Source organism: Lygodium microphyllum, chromosome 18 (genome assembly GCF_053477565.2).
Source record: "Lygodium microphyllum isolate KBCC chromosome 18, Lygodium_microphyllum_v1.1.10, whole genome shotgun sequence".
NCBI classification, from domain to species: Eukaryota; Viridiplantae; Streptophyta; class Polypodiopsida; order Schizaeales; family Lygodiaceae; genus Lygodium; species Lygodium microphyllum.
Window position 1 is genome coordinate 23,250,015 of NC_141152.1, and position 18,038 is coordinate 23,268,052.

Here is an 18,038-nt window from a genome sequence, read left to right on the forward strand (position 1 = left end):
CATCCTTTGCGCCTTAACCATTTGACAAGTCGGGCAAGTGCGGACATATTTGATGACATCCTCCCGCATCTTGGGCCAGTAGAAAAATCTCTTTAGGCAATCAAAGGTCCTAATCTGACCAGAATGCCCCCCAAGGGGACTATCATGACATTCCCATAGTATCTGATTCCTTAGTTCATCATTCTTTGGTACATACAAGGCTCCTTGGTAGTAGATGAGCCCATTTCTGACTTCATACATTCCCCATGGTGTAGTTCCTGCTTCAATATCCTTCAGGAGTTGCTGAGCTTCTTCATTTCCATCCATTTTCTCCTGCATTTGGGCCCCAAATCTGCCTTCTGCTACTATGATGGCTTGAAGTTCTGCTTGTCGACTTAAAGCATTCGACATCTTATTGGAGGAGCCCGGTTTGTGAATGATTTCTATGTCAAATTCTGCTAAAAAGTCTTGCTATCGGGCTTGCTTTGGTGATAGCTTTGGCTGAGTTTGGAAGTACTTGAGAGAAATGTTGTCTGTATAGACTTTGGTTGGCTTATCTTGAACATAATGCCTCCACTTCCTCAAGCAATGTACCATTGCATACATCTCTTTCTCATGAGTTGCCCACCTTCTTTCAATTGGGTCTAGCTTCTTTGATTAATAACACACAGGATGCCCATCTTGCATGAGCACACCACCTATGGCATAACTTGACGCATCTGTGTGGACCTCGAATGGGCATGAGAAATCAACCATCTTCAATACTAAGGCTTGAGCCATCATGCTCTTTAGCTACTCAAAGGCCTGCTGTTCTCGCTCCGTCCATTGGAACGTAGCTGAGTTGGAGGTTAGATATGTCAGCGGGGCTGTTATCTTTTTTATCCCTGAATAAACCTTCCGCAAAAGACTATAAATTCCAAAAACTCACTCACTTGTCCAACTTTGTGGGGAGCCACCCAATTCTTCACTGCCTGTACTTTCTTAGGATCTATGGCAATGCCATTTTCTTTGACGAAATAGCCCAAAAAATCAATATCTTGTACAAAAAACTCACATTTTTCTGGCTTGACAAATAACTGATTGGCCCGGAGTCGGGAAAAGACCTTCTCCAGGTGTTGTACATGCTCTTCCAATGTTTTGTTGTAGATAAGGACATCATCAATGTAAATGATCACAAAGTGATCCAGATAATTGATGAATATTTTATCCATGAGCTCACAAAAATTTGCTGGTGCATTCGTGAGCCCCTCTGGCATGAATAGCCACTCATAGCTTCCATATCGGCTTTTGCAAGCTGTCTTTACTTCATCTCCTTCTGCTATTGTGATTTGGTGGTATCCTGACCTTAGGTCGATTCTATTGAAGTAGCGTGCTCCTTGCAGCCGATCCAACAACTCATCTACCACCGGAACTGGGTACCTAATTCTCACTGTAGATTTGTTAAGGGCCCTATAATCCGTACATAGTCGAAGAGACCCATCCTTCTTCTTGACAAATAGGACTGGAGAACCATAGGGTGATCTATTAAAATTCAAATGGAAGAGGAAGCATAATGTTGAATGTGCCCATGCTATCAACTCCTCTTAATGTTTCTATGCCAATGGCTAGCCAAATGGTTCCACTAAATAATGGAAACCAAATGGCAAACCCTAATGTCATGCCAACTAATCAACTATTGATCCCTAATTAGGTGGTTAGGCCAATTGCACAACAAGAAAATGATCATAGTTATGAGTCTAGTGCATCAGATATTCTTGGAAAAGTCAAGGGTATGATGAGGCATTATACCGATATGATAACGGAACAATATAGACAAATAGCTATAGATGTTCATATAAAGAAGTAGTAAAACTTGATAGAAAGTTGACATCTTAAAGGGATTAGCCCATCAAATTTTAGCTTTAGTGGTGTGATGGTGAGCACTTTTTGAGAAATTATCCTAATGTCAAATGCAACATATGTGGGAAGTCTAGCCATCTAGCTAGTACTTGTTGGAGTAAGATCAACTCTCTTCGGCAAGGGTGTAAGCAACTAGGTCCAATTAATCACCGAGCAAAAGGGAATAATAGGCAGGAGGATGAGGAACTAAAGAAAGTACTGCATAGAGGAAAATCTATTATACAAGAGTTGCTTAGTGGTAGCGGTATTAGCCTCATAAAAAATGTGCATATCAATACCACTGCGGCTTCCAATTTAAAATCCATTATAAGAGGACATAAGGCTAAAAGAAGATGATGGGGATTATGTAAAACCTAGAGGCAAACCCTAAACAGGATGATAAGGGGACACAAATCCTTAACCGTAATGTGGTAATAGCTAGTCCTCTAAAATCTACTAATGCCAAAGTTGATTCCAATAAGGAGCTGCCAAAGAAGAAGATAAAATCCAAGAAAGAGGCACCTAATCTTGTTCAGCGACTAAGAGAAAGAATGGTCTGGCAAAAAAAGAGAACCATTGCTAATTATCATGAATTTAACCAAGCCAATTCTCTTTGTGAGGTAAAGCCTGATGTGAATCTCCTATGATAGTTGATCAAGTTATCTCCAGGAGTGTGTAAAGAGTTTAAAAATATCATTTACATTGGCTATATTTTCAAACCCTTGGGAATAGCCCATGTGGGAGATGACTAGTTTGGATATGCTGAAAAGCATTGTCCAAGGGTGGTAGCATACGCTGATGGCATAGTAGTGGATCATGCCATTATGGATATAGGATCCTCCATCAACATTATGAGTTCAAAATTGATGGAAAGGAAAGGATTGGAAATCCAAAAGGATGCCTCCACATTTCTTTGAATGGTCGATGACAGTTAGGAAATTGGAGGTTGCATTACCAAAGTCCACGTGATTGTTGCTAATGTGGAATGCATTTTGTACTTTAGGGTTATTAGGTTTGCAGGGCCAAGCTATCAAGTACTATTACGAAGGCCATAGATCTTGCAATCCAACATTCCAGTTGATATATCTATTGGTTGTTTGATTTTTGGTAGAGATACCGGATGCATAATAGTGGATGCATATCCTGAATATCCTCAAAGCGAGAGAGTACCCTTATCTTTGACAGAATTAGATGCATTAGAGAATCCCTTTGGCAAAGACTTCATAAATCAATGAATCGAGAGAGGGATCCACTACAAAATATGTCTACTAGGTAACTCTGAATGAGACAATAGAAGCTCAAGAAAGAATCATAGACACAAATGTAATTGAGCTAGATCTTGGTACATTGAATGAGTCACGACTGATTAAATTAGGATCTATGCTTAGTCTAGAAGAGAGGAAGGACTATGTCCTTGATCCAAGATTTTTGTGACATTTTTGCCTAGAGTTATGACGAGCTGAGGGGTATTCCTCCTAGTTTGGCTATGCATATTATTCCCTTGAAGGAGGTTAGTTGTCCTATTTGAAAAAAAGTGAGGTGTATGCCTTTTGAGCAAGGGACGGACTACTTAAGGAGCTACGAGAATTGTCTAAGGCAGGCTTGATATTTCCTGTACATCACAGGGAGTGGTATTCACCAATAGTTATTATAAAAAAGAAAAATAATCAAATCCAACTTTGCATAGATTTCAAGAAGCTCAATAAATAGACGATCAAAGGTTCAATAAATAGACGGTCAAAGATTACTATTCACTCCCATTTATTGATCAAAATCTACATCAATTAGTGGGTAGGATATTGATTCATTTATGATTACTTCGCTGGTTATAACCAAATGGCTATCATAGAGGAAGTTAAGTTGAAAATGACATTTATCACTGTATTTGGTACCCTTGCATATCATATTATGGCTTGTGGATTATAGAATACACCAAGGTCCTGGCAATGTACAACTGCTAAAACTTTTAGTGATATTTCCCTAGAAGAGTTGAAAGTCTTTATTAATGTGACCAAGGGTAGCCACCACAAGGAGATAGTTAATTATTTTGAGAAAATATTTCAAGCAATGCAGACATTTTTGCATTACTCTAAATCCAAGGAAGTGCATCTTTGGAGTGCCCTATGGATTGCTATTAGGGCATGTGGTTAGCTTACTTGGTATTGCGACCAATCCTAAAAAGACAAAGGTTATCATCGCTATGAGTTTAGCACCTACTCTAAATAAGTGCATAGCTTTCTATAGTCATTTGGATATTATCCATGATTTATTAATGTACTAGCTAAGAGAACATTGCCATTAATGAATCCATTGTCCTCTAGTTTGGAGTGATCTGTGTAGAATATCCTTTGATGAGGATGTGAAGCAAGAATTGGCAAAAGCACCAGTCTTGAAAGCACCTAAAAGGAGTGAGATGTTTTATATATTTTTAGTAGCTATAATGTATATTATCAATTGCTATTTAGCCCAGATTCTAGAGGACAAGTGATACCATCCCATTGTGTTTGCTAGTTGCCAAGTAGAGGTGGCCAAGATTAATTATGCCTATATGGAGAAACTATGCCTTGGGATGGTCTTTTCAATGAAGAAATTTAGGCACTACATCCTTTATAAAAAGATAGTATTTTATACAAAGATAGAGGGACTGAGGCTATTGATAAATAAGTTGCAACAGTCACCTAACCATCTAGCAAAGTGGCTAATCACTTTGTAGGAGTTTGATTATGAAATTAGGAGTAAGCCACCAAATTTGCAAGGCATCATTGAATGTCTTATGGATTTTGGGGAGCCGAAGGAAGCCTTGACTGAAGGCATGACCTTGAGGATCTATTCAAAACTGATACACCCTCCATTCCATCTTCCTATGCTAGCATAACACACTATCCACAGGAGAGACTGTAACCACTTTGTCAAAGGTTGAAAAGAGAAAAATTAGGCAACATGCCTTGAATTTTCCTTCATTGTAGGAATAATATATCAGCAAGGGGTCGATGATATTTATCATCAATGTGTCATGCTTGATGAGGTTTCATTTATCTTGGAAGAGTATCATGACTTTGATTGTTGAGGGCACTTTGTTGGACGGTTGACTACACAAAAAGCTTTGAGAGTCAAATATTGGTGGCTGTCCATTTTCCAGTATACATTTGCATATATCAATCCCCAAGCTAATGGGCACATAGAGAGTTTTAATAAGTGGCTTGTGGGGATTTTATCCAACACTATATCCGAAGGAAAGCATGATTGGGACAAAAAGTTATATGTGGTTGTGCACGCTTATAATATGACATTCAAAAGATCTACAAGCCGTACCCCTTTTAAATTATTATATGTGAAAGAGCGTGTTTTACCCTTAGAGATTGAGTTACATATGGTGAGGTTCACTCTAAACCATTCTTTGGGTGAAAAGGAAGCATTGCAAGAAAGGCTCACTTCCATTGCACATCTTGATGAGATTTGTTGCAAGCCTTATTATATTAGGAAGTAGGGAAGAAGCACATGAAAATGCTTCATAACCTTCATGGTAAGAAGTATAAATTTGTTAAGGATCAATTGATCCTATATTATGATGCCTATCGTGAGATCTTTTGAGGCAAGTTGGAACCCAAATGGGATAGTTTTTCTAAGATTGTTTGTGTAGGAAAGAATGGCTCTATAGCCTTTTAGAAAATTTTAAGGAGTAGAGTTCAAAACTAAAGTAAAAGTCAATAAACCGAAGCCCTATCATGTATAGGGGCTGATATCCTTTGGTGCCTTTGTAGGTCCTTCAAGATCCATTATACATCATAGGTTATATCAATATTGGATCTTGAAGGACCTACAAAGGTTATATTCATGAAGCCCTAGTTATATCAATATTGATCTTGGAAGGCTATATCAATGAAGCCCTGGTTTATACATTATATTTTGATGTAGCTTCTTGAGGACCTCCTAAGCATGCGAGTGTGGAGGTTTCTATAAAAGACCCCCCTTGTCTAGTGGTTTTAAAAATATGTGTATTTAGGCACCACTTTTACGAATAACATGGTGGAATACAAGACTTGTTTGTGGGGTTAAATCTAGCTAGACATGGTGGTTTTCATATGTCATTTGTGAAATGCGACTTTTAGTATTCAAAAAATGAGAATTGGGAGATTTCCAAACTTGCTAATATTATGTTAGTAGTAATCAACCCAAAAAAAAAAACCTGAAATATCTTCATTTTCAACCATTATGTCATAAGTTTTCACCTCCCTTTTTACATTACATAAATATTTTCTTTCAGCTTTAGTCACTATTGAAAGAGACTTATAACAGCCCATACTATTGGCCGTACATACTGTTGAGATATTGAGCTCCACTCGTGATATGCCAAGGTGACCGTTGTGCATTTATGTCACCGACTTGTTAGCTGCAGATGTGGTTGGTACATCGCCCATGAATAATAGTTAGATGACAGCTATCCTTATCTACTCTAGTTTGTGGCTCAGTTAGTATGCCACCTTAGTTAGTTGAGTTTGGTTTGAGACCCATATATAGGGTTCTTCTATTTCTTTGTACTAGAGTTCTTTGGCTTACACAACTAAGAAGAGGAAAATTGTTTTCAGCCTCCACCTGTGTGTGTATTCCCCCATTGTGCAAGCAAGAAAGCTACAAGTGAGACTCCTTCCTTCTCTCCCACAATCTTGACATGGTATCAGAGCCTGGTTCGTGGTAAGAAGCTCAAGAAAGCAAACCAAGTTCGCGGCGTTTTGGTAAGACGACCAATGTTGCTTTCATTTTTCGAGTTTGGGAGCAAGTCTCTGTAGGTAGCACAGCCGGAAAGTGCAAGAGTGCATTGTCTCAGATTGAGATGCCCTTTGCAGTATAGCAAGAGGGCAGTATATGCTGCGGGCCAAGACTTTAGCCCTAGGTTGCCCTGTTTTTTTGATTCGAGGCCATTTCGGGGCCTGTTTTGGAGGCGGAAGTTTTTTGCACGCACTCAGGAAAAGGCCCTGTTTTTTGCTGTGCGACCACTGTTCTACAGGTTGGTGAAAAGTTTCCGTAGAAATTGCATCGTATGCCTGTGCGCAGAGACATTGGGAGTTACAGAATCTTCCTTGTTGCCTGTTGATGCAAAATCATCACTAGGAAGTGACTGTGTGGTCAAATACCACTTTCATCAGTTTTGCAGATTTGCCCTTGTGAGGCTGAAGCTGTTTTTTTTGTAGTGACAGAATTTTTTGTAGTGTTCTGTAATGGCGTCTGATTCTCTTTCACAGATTATCATTGAAAAGCTTGACAAGAACAACTTCCAAGCATGGAAGTTTAGAATGACGAATTTCCTTATGGGAAAAGGATATTGGGAATTCGTTGCAGGAAATGAAGAAGAACTAGTTCTTCCTGATGTTCCCAATCAACAACAAATGCAAGCATTTAAAGGATGGCATGAGAGAGCCAGAAAAGTTATGTACTGGCTGTCTATCAGTATTTCAGACTCTATGATTGTGCATATTCAGGATGCAAGTACGCCAAAGGAGGCATGGGATACTTTGTAAAAAATGTATAGTAGAAATACGCAAGCCAGGAAAACGCAGCTCAAGCAAGAGTTGCACAATGTGCAAAGAGAAAGTATGAGCATCAATGACTACCACATGAAGGTGAAGAAGATTGCAGATGCACTTGCTTCCATTGGGTCACCAGTGGAAGATGATGATTTAGTTTCTGTGACCTTGAATGGTCTAGGAAAGGATTATGCATATTTCCGAACATCCATTTCCGTCTGTGAAAGATTTCCTGATTTTGAAGAGTTGATTGCTCTTCTAATTTCTGAGGAGCAGAGAAATGGTGGTGCATCTTCTTCATGAGGAACTTCAAAAGAAGCTGTCTTCTACTCAAATGCTGGAAGAGGTAGAGGAGGCCGATTTGGAGGCCATGGTAGAAATCAAAATATGCAACAAACTCAAGAAAACCAGTCCTATGGAGGAGGACGTGGTAACTCTAGAGGCAGGGGGAGCCAAAGAGGTCGTGGTGGATGGCAAAGAGGCCAAAATGCAAACAACAATATTGAATGCTACTACTATGGTAAAATGGGTCATATGGCTAAAGACTGCTATAAAAAGCAGAATGACATCATGAATGGAAAATTGGAACAAGAATTATGCATCTTCTAGTAGACAAGGTGATGACAAAAATAAGCATTTGTTTATGGTGCAGCACATGACCAATTCTGTGACAAGTGCAGAAGAAAGCAACGATGTGTGGTATGTTAACTCAGGTGCATCAAACCACATGATAGGTCATGCACAATGGATGCATGATGCAAGAAAAATGGAAAAACCAGGATTTGTGGAGACTGGTGATGATACTGCACATCCTATTGTGTAGATTGGAAAAATTCCCTTGTCTATGCAGGATGGGAAAAAGAAATACCTGTCCGATGTATTTCATGTCCCGAATATCACCAAGAATCTGGTTTCTGTTGGTCAAATGGTTGAGCAGAGCTTGCAGGTCAGATTTAATCCTCATGGATGCTTTGTTGAGGATATGAAAAATAAAGGTCGCTTGATAGAAAAAGGAAAGAAGAAGGGCAGAATGTTTACGTTGGATGCAGACATGTCTGATTTGAGTGCAGCAATGTTTACACATGGGACAGGTGTAGTTGCCGATATTGATATCTGGCATAAACACATTGGTCATGTTAATGTACAACGACTTAAATCAATGCAGGCCCAAAACATTGTTGCAGGATTGCCTAAATTCAAGGTTGCAGAAATGCATAAGGTATGTGAAGCCTGTCAGTTTGGAAAACAGGCAAGGAAACCATTTCCTAGACATGTTCAAGAGAGTAAGAAGCCATTGGAATTAATCCACTCTGATGTGTGGACTACTAAAGCTGCATCTCTTGGAGGCTGTCATTATTTTGTCACTTTTATTGATGACTATAGCAGAAAAATTGGGTGTATTTTATGAAAAAGAAAAGTGAAGTGTTTGGGCATTTCAAAACTCTTAAAGCTATGGTTGAAAAAGAAACAGTCCTACAAATAAAATGCCTAAGGTCAGATGGAGGGGGAGAGTACCTCTCAAATGAGTTTGCAAGGTTCCTCAGCAGGAGCATGGCATAAAGCAACAATATTCATGCAGTCATACCCCACAACAAAATGGAATTGCAGAAAGGAAAAATAGGCATATTGGAGAGGTATCTCATGCCATGCTCAACGAAAAAGACTTACCAAATTTTTACTGGGCTGAAGCAGTTGCTACAGCAGTCTACATAATGAACAGGACTCCCACTGCAGCAATACATGGGATGACTCCAGAGGAGAGGCATACTGGTAGGAAACCAGATATATCTCATTTGAAGATTTTTGGTTGCATTGCCTATGTTCATGTGCCAGATGAGTTGAGATCCAAGTTGGATCCAAAAGCTGAGAAGTGCATCTTTATTGGTTACTCTCTGAGCAGAAAGGGTATAGATGCTATAACCCTTCTACTTGTAAGTTTATAGTGAGCAGATATGTTGTTTTTGATGAGATGAGTAGCTGGTATAAACCACTAAATGTGATTGATGATGTAGATGCACAAAATGGTAATGTTGCACAGAATTCACAGCAGCAGTCACAAAATATTAGTGGACCTAGAGTGTCCTCTAGCAATGGTTCACATTCTTTGCCATGGGCATGTAGATTGAGATCAGGAGAATATCCTCAAAACAATGCAGATAGTGGTATGCAGGTCTCATGAAAAGGAAAATAGAAGGTAAACCAGCCCATGTTTGATGTGAATGCAGGTCACTCTTATGTGGATGGTGAATCCAGTGGCTCAGAACAGAGCATTGATGATGAGTTGGGTATTCCTTCTATTGTTATACATGGAGAAAGGAAGACCAAGGATGTTTTGAGAGCACCTCGGAGTGAACCTACTTTGCGCAGGTCTACCAGAGCTAGGTATCCTGTGGATAGGCTGAAATATGTTGGATTTACAGCCATTCACTATGCCTATATGGTCAAAGTGATACAGGATCCAGAATCCACTTCTTTTGAGCAAGCCATGGGAAAAGAAAAATGGGAGAAAGCCATGGATGAAGAAATGGATGCCTTGGAAGCAAATGCTACATGGAAATTGGTACCTTTGCCTAAAGATAAGAATGTAATTGGTTGTAAGTGGGTTTATAAGGTGAAACACAATGCAGATGGTTCTGTGAATAGATACAAGGCAAGATTAGTAGTTAAGGGGTATGCACAAACATATGGCATTGATTATGAAGAAACATTCAGTTCGGTTGCGAGGATGGCAACCGTAAGAGTAGTCATTGCTATTGCTGCATCAAAGGGATGGTCTTTACATCAGATGGATGTAAAGCGTGCCTTCCTGCATGGTGATTTGCAAGAAGAGATCTATATGGAGCAGCCACCAGGTTATGTGCATGCTATTCATCCTGAGTTTGTTTGCAGGTTGAAGAAAGCCTTGTATGGCTTGATGCAAGCACCTAGAGCATGGTCTGACAAGATAGGACAGTATCTTGTCACTATTGGCTTTCAGATTTCCAAGGCAGATTTCTCACTTTATGTAGCATTTGCTTCCAAGGCATGCACTTTATGTGAGAAAAACAGAGAAAGGTATTATGCTGCTTGTCATTTATGTTGATGATTTGATTATGATAGGTGATAGTGATGAAGATATCCTTCATGTGAAAATGCTATTGAAGCAGAAGTTTGAGATGAAGGATTTGGGAGAGCTGCGTTATTTCTTGGGCATTGAGGTGATTAGATCACCAAGTGGGATACGGCTCTTGCAGAGGCAGTATAGATTGGACATGCTGTCCAAATATGGGATGACAGGTTGTAAGCCTATTTTAGTTCCTTTGGAGCAGAATGTGAAGTTGAGCATAGATGCAGGTGAGCTTCTGGAAGACCCTACTATGTATAGACGCATAGTAGGAAGTTTGATTTATATGACTATTACCAGGCCAGATTTGAGCTATGCTGTTGGATTGGTAAGTCAGTTTATGCAAGCTCCAAGGAAACCACATTTGGATGTGGCTAGACGCATACTCAGGTATGTGAAGTCCACATTGCAGTATGGACTATTTTATGAGACTGGGGTTCAGATATAGTTGCAGGGATACACTGATGCTAATTGGGTTGGTAGTATTTCTGATAGACGATCTACTAGTGGATATGTGTTCTCTTTTGGGAGTGCTGCAGTCACTTGGAGCAGCAAGAAATAGCCTATAGTTGCTTTGTCGAGCACAGAGGCTGAGTATAGGGGTGCAGCAATGGCTGCATGTGAGGTAGCTTGGTTGCATAAGCTACTTTATGATATGCATCAGCCTACAAATGGGCCAATTGTCATTTATTGTGACAACATGAGCAGTATGCACTTGGAAAATAACCCAGTCTATCATACTAGAACAACGCACATTGAGGTGCATTATCACTAGTGCGGGAGAGGGTTTTACTAGGTCTTATTGATCTAGTTTATGTCAGCACAGAGGATCATGTAGCTAACATATTCACAAAGGCATTGGGTGCATAGAAGCTCTGCAAGTTCAAAGACCTGCTTGGTGTGCAGGAATTGGGATTGAGCTCGAGGGGGAGTGTTGAGATATCGAGCTCCACTCGTGATATGCCAGGGTGACCATTGTGTATTTATGTCACCAACTTGTTAGCTGCAGATGCGCTTGGTACACCGCCTATGAATAATAGCTAAATGACAGCTATCCTTATCTACTCTAGTTCGTGGCTCAGTTAGTATGCCACCTTAGTTAGTTGAGTTTGGTTTGAGACCCATATATAGGGTTCTTCTATTTCTTTGTACTAGAGTTCTTTGGCTTACACAACTAAGAAGAGGAAAATTGTTTTCAGCCTCCGCCTGTGTGTGTATTCCCGCATTGTGCAAGCAAGAAAGCTACAAGTGAGACTCCTTCCTTCTCTCCCACAATCTTGACACATACATGTAGATTTGTTAGAGAAATAGCTTCTGAAGCATGAGGAGGCACAATCTTTTTACATGAAGCACTGCCATAGGCTTCTTTTACAACAGGGCAACCCGAAAACCCTTGAATTCTCGGGAATTAGGAGGCACATGATAGTCTCACAATCGATCTCTATTTTGATGATGGTTAACACACACAATAAGAAATTGGACAGCTCATTCATTATCCTCACTTTGAATTCAAGCATAGGAAGAACCATCAACAAGAGCTTTTGTTTCCAAATGGGCTTCAGAAATGTAAGGTTTCCCAAGAATGATAGGGTAACTACAAGAGTCTTAAACAAAGAAGTGAAAATTGTATTTAATATCTCCAATAGTTACCTGCACATTAGGACATGCAGCATATGACTCTCCAAAAGAGTTGTTTGCAACTCTCATTCGCCGGCTTGGATCAACATCTATAGGCCACCCCCACTACTTTTATAAAAACTCCTTGCCATGGCGTTTATCGCAGAACCATGGTCTAAGAGTGGAATACATTATGTTTCTTTTTCTCCAATTTTGACGACTATCTCCGTTGTTGCTCTTGCCCAATGCGTACAACGGGATTAGTGACTGCTTGGAATGAACCAAGCTTCTTCATAATCATGCATGTGCTATAGATGACCTTCTTTTTGAGAGGTGGGCTGCCCAACTGGTTTGGACTAGCCGACCATTACATTTTCAGCTTTCACTTCTTTAATTTTTTCATCCATGATTTCTTTATCTTCAGCTTCAATTGCTACAATTAACTCTTTAACTGCTTCAAGCTAAATCCCTTGTGTAGTCAGCTTTTCTTCATCATGCACAAAAACTTGAAGAGCTTGCAAAAAAGCATGCAATGTTTCTTCTGCATCTTCACCGACATATTGTCTTCTTCTTTTGATCACATTAATAATTACATCATGATATTCACGTTCTGCAATCCTGAGAATTTTGCCCAAGGTAAACTCAATTTTACTTCCCAGAATTCATTCTTCTAGGACTTGTTTGAGATCGGTTGAAGTTTTTATGTCAGACTGCAATTTGTAGCTTGGCTGCTTGCCTTTCATCTTTCCTTTGGCCTTCTTAGATTGTGGTGCATCTTCTATTTCTTGATTTGGGGTTGTGCTTTCAACAACCTTTGGTTGTGGGCGTTCTTCTAGTTACCCATTTTGGAGGGCCAGAAGGGGAAGGACCAGGATCATCTTCTCTTCTTCTCTTCTTCTCAACCAAGCCTACTTTATGATTGACTTCAACCAGATGTGCAAAGGTGGAAAAAGAATCTACCAATTCTTTCCAACCACTTATCCCTCAAATATAGTCAAATAATCCTTGACTTCTTTGCCACATTCCATTTGATCTAATGCCTACATCCATACTTTAGATTGCACATTAGTTTTACATGCTTTCAAATTAGATTTAGTTGGTTGAATTTGCAACCCATAGGTTGCTGCATCAATTGCTGCGCAGGCATTCTTTATAGCTAAATCTTCTAATATTTTCTTCATTCCACCATTGCCAAAATTTGGCTCTAGTGGAAGACCAATTTTAGTTGCAATAATTTTCCCATATTTCCAAAAGAGGAGCTTTTGTGCTTCAGCCTCACGGAAGGGAGTACATTCCCTCTTGTCATGTTGTTGGCTGTCTCCAATTTTGACGACTGTCTCCATTGTTACTCTTGCCCAATGCGTACAGGAGTAGTGACAACTTGGAATGAACCAAGCTTATTCATCATCATGCATGTGATGTAGATGACCTTCTTTTTGAGAGGTGGGCTACCCAACTGGTTTGGACCAACCGACCATTACATTTTTAGCTTTTACTTCTTTAATTTTTGCATCCATGCTTTCTTTATCTTCAACTTCAATTGCTACAATTAACTCTTTAACTGATTCAAGTTGATTCCCTTGTGCAGTCAGCTTTTCTTCATCCTACACAAAAACTTGAAGAGCTTGCAAAAAAGCATGCAATGTTTCTTCAGCATCTTCACCAACATATTGTCTTTTTCTTTTGATCACATTAATAATTACATCATGATATTCACGTTTGGCAATCTCGAGAATTTTTCCTAAGGTAAACTCAATTTTACCTCCCAAAATTCGTTCTTCTAGGACTCGTTTGAGATCGGTTGAAGTTTCTATGTCAAACTTCAATTTTTAGCCTAGCTGCTTGCCTTTCATCTTTCCTTTGGCCTTCTTAGATTGTGGTGCATCTTCCATTTCTTGATGTGGGGTAATGCTTTCACAGTAGGCTTTGGTTGTTCGGGCGTTCTTCTAGGTATTCATTTCAGAGGGCTAGAAGGGGAAGGGCTAGGATTATATTTTCTTCTTCTCTTTTCTTCAACCAAGACTTCTTTATGATTGACTTCAGTCAGATGTGCAAAGGTGAAAAAAGAATCTACCGGTTCTTTCCAACCAGTTATTCCTTGAATGCACTGACTGGCGTTAGTCAAATCATCCTTGGATTCTTTGCCGCATTCCATTTTATCTAATGCCTATATCCATACTTTAGATTGCACATTAGTTTTACATGCTTTCAAATTAGATTTAGTTAGTTCAATTTGCATCCCATAGGTTGCTGCATCAATTGCTGCGTAGGCATTCTTTACAGCTAAATATTCTAATCTTTTCTTCATTCCACCATTACCAAAATTTGGCTCCAATGGAATACAAGTTTCAGCTACATGAATTTTCTCATATTTCAAAAAGATGAGCTTCTGCGCTTCCGCCTCACGAAAGGCACTATACTCCCTTCTTTGCATGATTAGATTGTAAGGAACAAAAGCTTATGAGTCAATTACAAGGCTTGTAGGGCACAGAGACTTGCTTTAGAGCTTCAAATAGAGATCCTTGACAAGTTGTCTTCTGTAGAGAAAGAATTGAATTAAAAGAACACTAGTGTAGCTAAAACTCTGAATATGGCTGAGAATTTCAGCCCAAATTAGCCCAAAAAAACTTCAAGAATTCACCTCTGATGATAGCATAAACTTCCCCTAACACGGAGTGGATATATAAACCAAATACAAGTTTTTATCACACCATAAGGAGCGATAGAGAAGAAAAGGGACATGATGTCCACAAAATCACCATGTGGGCTGCCTATTTCAGCTCATATACATGGCATCTATCTTCCAAGAAGACACTTTGATGAAGTACAAAAGCAATCCTATATTCAAGAACATGTTACAAGCAACAGGTAGCTTGTAATAAGGATGTAGAAGTAGGAGAGAAGAATGAAATCATGTTTCCCTTGTCATCCCTGTTCTTGGCTACCTATTTCAGCCCCAAGCATATACATAGAGCAAACAAGATGCTCTCTTGTTACCCCTTCCACAATGATTATGCAATATCAACTTGCATCAAGCATATCAATGCAAGTAGGACCAATAAATAAACATGAATCTTCAAGAAGAGAAAGATAAATGCTGCCCCTCACAATCCTTTGTTTGGGCTAAAATATTCAGCCCACTTTCTTCACATAAACAAGTCAAGAAGGCTTCTTGACACACTTCTCTTCAAGCTTCCACAATGGTAGATTGTAGTAAGCTTCCAAGAGCAAGAATGAGCCCTTTGTGACAAGATTAATCAATAAAGCAAGTAGATGAACTTCAACCCTTCAGATTACAGGTTTGGAAGACCAATAGCAGTCTTTATTCAACTCTTGAAGGACTCAAGAGAGTGAATTTGATGTCTCTCTTGACATGGGAGATCACACTCAGCATATAGAGGAATACTGAGGTCAAGAATAAATCTTCTTCAAGAATCTATAAGAGAGCTCTAGTATATATGGGTTGCTACCCTTTAAATACACAATTCTTACCTTGTTTGGATAGCCACAAATACTGCTCTTTCTGTGCTATTGCATGACTAAAAGTGCTACTTACTTGGCAAGGGATGAAGGTTCCTTCACTCCTTTACTCCCAAGCTTGAGTTGTGTGGTAAAAATCCACTTTTCTGTAGCACATACATGATTTGAATCTTGGAGATCGTCTTCTCCCAGCCTGCGACCTTATTCAACGTCAAAAATTGCATTGGCTTTCCTTATTTACATCTTCACTATCTCTTGCCAAAGTCTCATTTCATATCAATCACATAAGGCATATACAATGTCACATGGGCATAGACTTAGTCAACTTCCTTCCTTATCTAAGTGATTTCTCATCATAATGAACTTGTTACACACATGCTTTTGGATCAATACCTCCATAGTCTCAAGTAGTTAGGACATGAGGTTTACATCCAAGTTATATTATTGTCCATAACATATATATCATGTCATATGAAGCAAACTTATGAAACTTAAGCTTTCCAAGAGTAGGAAACACTTGATAACTAATTACTCTTGTGTTTAGTCATCAAGAGCCTCATGAATGCAAATATTCAGCTTATTTGCATCCTGCACACAAAATCCCATGACACTCACCCCTTACTAACCTGCACATCCTCCGACATGTGCCACTTCCTTGGATTTGCAACATTAAGAGAGATCTTTATTTGTCATGTCTTCATCTTCATCTTCTATTCCTTCTTCCTCTTCTGTATTTTCAAGTCCTTGACTTACTTTTAAGTCTTGTAGTTCATAGGTAGATGCTTCTCTTTGTTTAAAGAGCTTGATCCATTTCCCATCTATTGATACTTTCATACTTATTCCATCTAATTCAACGAATGAGTAGGTAGCATTGTCATGTACTACCTTTACCACATACGAGCCAAACCAATGCTTTACAATCTTCCTAGAAGCACTCTATTGATTGTTTAGGATGTTGTCATAGATAAGCACCCAGTCATTTTCTTGGATAGCTCTTGGCCGAAGTTGATGTTTCCTATCAAACCCTCTAGCAAAGAAGTTGCATGCCTCATCGACATCCAACTCTCGTCTATCTGCAGTTACTTTGCCAACACAACCATATATGCAAAATACTTCTTCAGGCATCCTTTTAAGAGTGGTGACTGAAATTAATAGCTTCTTTAATTTGCATATAGTGAGAATATGCTCTTTACCCCAAGATAATCTTTGCCATTTTCTTAATAATTGATAAATATTTTCGACTACATGAGTAAAATGTGGTATCCATATGAGCCACACAAGTGTCCAACGACTAGAACTTCTTCAACCCCAAAAATTAACTTACTCCAGAAAGGGTAAGATGAACCTCCTCTAGCCTTGTCAGAATCCTGTCACAATCATGAATATGGTTAACTACAAATGTCCTTTAGCCATGTTCATTAAGCTCCTCATCCTTTTCATAGACTTCACATCCCTTGATTGGTACATTATCAAGAATGTAACGTATCACTGCTGCCATAATGACATCGCCCCCCCTTCTGATCCTGCCCTCATCGCCATCATTTCCCCCCCATTTATTTACTAAATAAAAACTAATATTTTTTACTAACTTTTCTCTCCCCTTGTCACCGCCGTCAGTGGGTGGCGAGAGGGGGAGTTAAACGAATATTTTTTACTAACTTTTCTCCCCCTTGTCACCGTCGTCAGTGTGGGTGGCAGGAGGGGGAGTTAAACGAATATTTTTTACTAACTTTTCTCCCCCCTTGTCATCGCCATCAGTGGGTGGCGAGAGGGGGAGTTAAACTACAAGATGAAGAGGGGAGCCAATCTAAGGTTTACAAGGAAGGAGGCCGTATTGATGATAACAGAAGGGAGGGGACGAACTCAAAAATAACAAAGGTGAGAGTAGAGATGATTGGCATTTGACGAGCATAGAGGAGGAGATCACAATAAGTGACATGGCAATAGAGGAGGCTGACGATCACCACACCGGACGATGTTAACAAGAACCCCCCGGTCTTTACCCACCTCACCCTTATGAGGGCAGAAAATTTCATCTCTTCCTTTCTTCCCTACCTATTACCCTTATTACCTTGTAAATCTCATCCTTCCCTACCATGGATATGCTACTCTTCCCCTTCCCTTGCTCCCATCTTGTGAGAAAGATAAAAGAGGGAGAAGTAGTGAAGGAGAGTAAGAGAGAGAAGGAGAGGAGGCTCAAGAACAAACCCCTTCCTTGGGAAGGCTTGAGTATGGTCTTTCCCCCATCACGAGCCTCGTAACCTCTCCATCCATTCCTCAAATTGACAAGGAGACCATGAAAGGCAAGACAAGGTGTAGGTAACTCCGGCACCAAGGAGTAAGTGAAGCGCGCCTCCAAATCCACAATGTCCCCAAAGCGTAAGCTCTCCCAGGAGACAAGAAAAGCCACGAATATGGAGGAAGGGTTGGGAAAAGATACCACTATCAACACAAACGGT